Here is a 6,290-nt window from a genome sequence, read left to right as displayed (position 1 = left end):
CTGTCTATTCAGAGAAGGCATGGCACCCCACTCCAGTACTCTTGCCTGGAAAATCCCATGGACGGAGGAGCCTGGTAGGCTGCAGTCCATGAGGTCGCTAAGAGTCGGACACGAATGAGCGAATTCACTTTGACTTTTCACTTTCATGCATTGGAGAAGGAAATGGCAACCCACTCCAGTATTCTTGCCTGGAGAATCCCAGGGATGGGGGAGCCTGGTGGGCTGCCATCTATGGGGTTGCACAGAGTTGGACACAACTGAAGCAACTTAGCAGCAGCAGCAGTAGTTGCCAACTATTCTGCTTGAAAGATAAAAAGAAGTTCTAAAAGGTTACAGCTGAGTGAGTGGCTCAACATTCCATTAGAGTATTCTTAGCTTTAGTATCAAAGTTTACACAAGAATTACAGAAAATGGAATTTAAAACCAAGACCTGGAAAGCACTCATTAACTTAAGGGCAGGTTGCTTTTTGAGGAGAAAAATCACTGGGTTGTCAAAAATTGAAATAGGTTAATTTCATTTGCATACAGTTGGTCAAATCTTTGAAAGTCATGAACTGAGGAGCTGCTGATGCTATGGAAGACCAAATCTGTCCATAAGAAGGTGTTCAAACAGTAGCTGCTAGGTGTCCTCCGGTTTCCAGTATATTTCACTTGGAACTCAGGCCACTGTCTTAAGTTTTTGACCTTGGAACATCAGTTGGTCTGACATGCTTGTTTTGTTCCTGTTAGTAGTATGAATAATTTATAATCTCTAAAACTCAGTGTACTCTTATATAAGTTGTGTTTAAATATAACCATTATGATGTCCTGTACATACTCTTGTTAATTTTCTTAATGATTTTTGAAAGGCTTGAAAGGATTTTATCCACAAAATTTATAAGGCTGATTTCATAGATTGATAAGAGTGGCTTAAATGCTTAGGAAGATTTTGTTTCTTATATTTTTAATCCTCTTGGTATATCTGAAATGTTTGAGAGGGTCAATTGTATTAAAACTGTACTTTGAAGCAGCCAAGGGAATTTGATTAAAGTTAAATACCTAAATATGTTAAATGTATGAATTAACTGAAAAAGCACAAGTGAAAAATGACTTATTTTTTATTAAAATTATAAAATTTGTAAATGAAAAAGAAGTTGTAAATGTTTAAGGAAAACAAGGTTTTTACCTTTATAGCTATAATAATATAATATAGATTAAAACAAGTTAATTATAAGGATTCTTTTCTGTGCACAAGAGCCCAACTAGGAAAGTAAAAGCCCCAAACTCAGAGATTACCAAGAAGAGAAATGGGAGTAGGCCATGGGTGTGGGCTGTGGATCAGTCATTTAAGACTCCCATTCCTAGCAGCAGGGTCAGTGGGCTCTGCAGCTCATACACAGGTTCCAAGTGAAAGGATGAAAGAAGGTATTCCATGCCAGTGGAATTTAAAAGAGATAAGGGTAACTATACTTATATCAGACAAAATAGATTATAACTCAAAAGCTGTAACAAGAGACAAAGAAAGTTATTACATAATGATAAAGAATTCAGCATGGAGAGGATATGTGCTGGGGCTTCCCAGGTGGCACTAGGGTAAAGAACCTGGCTGCCAGTGAATGAGAGGCAAGAGATGAGAGGGTCACAGAGAGTCAGACTTGACTGAGCAGCTGAGCACACTGATAAAGAATTAAATGCTTCAAGACAATACAACAATCGTAAATATACATGCACCTATTTGGAGATCTGATGAGGGTCCAGAAATAAACCTTCATATTTATAGTCAACTAATATTTGATAATGGAGTCAAGAATACCCAGTGGGGAAAAGACAGTCTCTTCAGTAAATGGTGCTGGGGAAAGTGGATATGCACATGAAAGGGAATGAAACTAGACTCTTATGCAACTCACAAAAATTAACTTGAAATGGATTAAAGACCTAATGTGAGACCTGCAGCCATAGAACTCCAATGATTGTTTATGTATGTCACCTAAAAAACAAGTAACAGGAACAAAAATAAACAAATAGGACCACAACAAACTAAAAAGCTCTTCAGAGCAAAAGAAACCATCAGTGAAATGAAAAGGCAACCTATGATGTGGGAAAAAATACTTTCAAATCATCTGTGTAATAGAGCTTAATATCTAAAATATATGCAATTTGGGACTTCCCTGGTAGTCCAGTGGCTGGGACTTCACCTTCCAATGAAGGGGGTGCATGTTCTACCTCTGGTTTGGGAAGCTGGGATCCCACATGCCTTGAGGTGGAAAAACCAAAAGATGAAACAGGAACAATCTGCAATATATTCAATAAAGACTTTAAAATATATGCAACTCAATGCAAAAAAAAAATCCAATATAAAAATGGGCAGAAGATCTGTACAGACATTTTTTTCCCCAAAGAAGCTATTCAGATGGCCAGCAGATACACAAAAAGGGTCCTCAATATCACTAATCATCAGGGGAATGAAAATCCAAATCACAATAAATTATCACCTCATACCTGTCAGAATGGCTATTATCAAAAAGATAAGAAATACCTGCTGGTGAGGATGAGGAGAAAAGAGAATGCTTTGGTATGCTATTGGTTTTTGTTGTTCAATCACCAAGTCTTATCCAACTCTTTGTGACCCCATGGACTGCAGCACACCAGGCTTCCCTCTCTAACACCAACTCCTGGAGCTTGCTCAAACTCCTGTCCATTGAGTAGGTGATGCCATCCAACCACCTCATCCTTTGTTGCCCCCTTCTCCTGTCTTCAATCTTTCCCAGCATCAGGGTCTTTTCCAATGAGTCAGTTCTTTGCATCAGGTGGCCAAAGGATTGGAGCTTCAGCTTCAGCATCAGTCCTTCCAATGAATTATCAGGGTTGATGTCCCTTAGGATTGACTGGTTTAATCACCTGCTATCCAAGGGACTCTCAAGAGTCTTCTCCACTACCATAGTTCAAAAGCATATCAATTCTGCAGCACTGAGCCTTCTTTACCGTTCAACACTCACATCCATACATGACTACTGGAAAAATCATAGCTTTGAGTATATGGATCTTTTTTATCAAAGTGATATGACTGCTTTTTAAATATGCTGTGTAGGTTTGTCATACCTTTTTTTCCAAGGAACAAGTATCTTTTAATTTCATGGTTGCAGTCACCATCTGCAGTGATTCTGGAGCCCAAGAAAATAGTCTGTCACTGTTTCCATTTTTTCCCTTCTATTTGCTATGAAGTGATAGGACCAGATCCCATGATCTTTATTTTTTGAATGTTGAGTTTTAAGCCAGCTTTTTCACTCTTCTCTTTCACCTTCATCAAGAGGCTCTTTAATTCCTCTTGCTTTCTGCCATTAGGGTGGTATCATCTGCATATCTGAGGTTATTGATATTCCTCCCAGCAATCTTGATTCCAGCTTGTGCTTCATCCAGCCCAGCATTTCGCAGGATATACAGTGCATATAAATTAAATAAGCAGAGTGACAATATACAGCCTTGACATATTGCTTTCCTAATTTGGAACCAGTCCATTGTTCCATGTGGAGTTCTAACTGTTGCTTCTTGACCTGCATACAGATTTCTCAGGAGGCAGGTAAGGTGGTCTGGTATTCCCATCTCTTGAAGAATTTTCCACAGTTTACTGTGAGCCACACAGTCAAAGTGAGGTCAATAAAGTAGAAGTAGATGTTTTTCTGAAATTCCTTTGCTTTTTCTATAATCCAGTGGATGTTGGCAATTTGATATCTGTTTCCTCTGCCTTTTCTAAATTCAGCCTCTACATCTGGAAGTTTTCACTTCATGCACTCTGAAGCCTAACTTGAAGGATTTTGAGCATTACCTCGCTAGCATGGGAAATGAGTACAATTGTGTGGTAATTTGAACATTCTTCAGCATTGCCCTTCTTTGGGATTGGAATGAAAACTGACCTTTTCCAGTCCTGTGGCCACTGCTGAGTTTTCCAAATTTGCTGGCATATTGAGTACAGCACTCTAATAGCATCATCTTTTAGGATTTGATATAGCTCAGCTGGAATTCTATCACCTCCACTAGCTTTATTGGTAGTAATGCTTCCTAAGGCCTAATGACTTCACATTCCAAGATGTGTGGCTGTAGGTGACTGACCACATTATCGTGGTTATCTGGGTCATTAAGACCTTTATGTACAGTTCTTCTGTGAATGCTATTGGTGAGAATGTAAATCGGTGCAGACACTACAGAAAACAGTGTGGAGGTTCCTGAAAATACTAGAACCGGAAACAATATGATCCAGTAGTTCCACTTCTGGGGAGGTTCCTGAAGGAAATTCAATCATGATCTTCAAGAGATGCCTACACCTGTATGTTCACTGCAGCATTTTTTACAACAGTCAAGACATGAAAACAACCTGTGTCCATCAACAAATGAATGTATAAAGAAGATGAAATATATATATACTTATTTATACATATATACACACAATGGGATATTATTATTTCACCCATGAGAAAGAAGGAAATTCTGTCATTTATGACAACATGGATGGACCCGGAGGGTATTATGCTAAATGAAGTAAGTCGGACAAAGATAAATACTGTATGATTTCATTTAAATGTGGAATCTAAAAAAAAAACAAAAAGTACAACTTTCCAAAACTGAACCAGGAAGAAATAGAAAATCTTAACAGACCCATCACAAGCACGGAAATTGAAACTGTAATCAGAAATCTTCCAACAAATAAAAGCCCAGGTCCAGACGGCTTCACAGCTGAATTCTACCAAAAATTTAGAGAAGAGCTAACACCTATCCTACTCAAACGCTTCCAGAAAATTGCAGAGGAAGGTAAACTTCCAAACTCATTCTATGAGGCCACCATCACCCTAATACCAAAACCTGATAAAGATGCCACAAAAAAAGAAAACTACAGGCCAATATCACTGATGAACATAGATGCAAAAACCCTTAACAAAATTCTAGCAATCAGAATCCAACAACACATTAAAAAGATCATACACCATGATCAAGTGGGCTTTATCCCAGGGATGCAAGGATTCTTCAATATCCACAAGTCAATCAATGTAATACACCACATTAACAAATTGAAAAATAAAAACCATATGATTATCTCAATAGATGCAGAGAAAGCCTTTGACAAAATTCAACATCCATTTACGATAAAAACTCTCCAGAAAGCAGGAATAGAAGGAACATACCTCAACATAATAAAAGCTATATATGACAAACCCACAGCAAACATTATCCTCAATGGTGAAAAATTGAAAGCATTTCCCCTAAAGTCAGGAACAAGACAAGGGTGCCCACTTTCACCATTACTATTCAACATAGTTTTGGAAGTTTTAGCCACAGCAATCAGAGCAGAAAAAGAAATAAAAGGAATCCAAATTGGAAAAGAAGAAGTAAAACTCTCACTGTTTGCAGATGACATGATCCTCTACATAGAAAACCCTAAAGACTCCACCAGAAAATTACTAGAACTAATCAATGATTATAGTAAAGTTGCAGGATATAAAATCAACACACAGAAATCCCTTGCATTCCTATACACTAATAATGAGAAACTAGAAAGAGAAATTAAGGAAACAATTCCATTCACCATTGCAACGAAAAGAATAAAATACTTAGAAATATATCTACCTAAAGAAACTAAAGACCTATATATAGAAAACTATAAAACACTGGTGAAAGAAATCAAAGAGGACACTAATAGATGGAGAAACATACCATGTTCATGGATTGGAAGAATCAATATAGTGAAAATGAGTATACTACCCAAAGCAATTTATAGATTCAATGCAATCCCTATCAAGCTACCAACGGTATTCTTCACAGAGCTAGAACAAATAATTTCACAATTTGTATGGAAATACAAAACACCTCGAATAGCCAAAGCAATCTTGAGAAAGAAGAATGGAACTGGAGGAATCAACCTGCCTGACTTCAGGCTCTACTACAAAGCCACAGTCATCAAGACAGTATGGTACTGGCACAAAGACAGAAATATAGATCAATGGAACAAAATAGAAAGCCCAGAGATAAATCCACACACCTATGGACACCTTATCTTTGACAAAGGAAGCAAGAATATACAATGGATTAAAGACAATCTCTTCAACAAGTGCTGCTGGGAAAACTGGTCAACCACTTGTAAAAGAATGAAACTAGAACACTTTCTAACACCATACACAAAAATAAACTCAAAATGGATTAAAGATCTAAATGTAAGACCAGAAACTATAAAACTCCTAGAGGAGAATATAGGCAAAACACTCTCCGACATACATCACAGCAGGATCCTCTATGACCCACCTCCCAGAATATTGGAAATAAAA

The sequence above is a fragment of the Bos grunniens genome, chromosome 21, assembly GCF_055505025.1.
Source record: "Bos grunniens cultivar Pamir isolate PY7600 chromosome 21, Bosgru_T2T1.0, whole genome shotgun sequence".
Classification (NCBI taxonomy): Eukaryota; Metazoa; Chordata; class Mammalia; order Artiodactyla; family Bovidae; genus Bos; species Bos grunniens.
Note: the sequence above shows the minus strand (reverse complement) of the source record.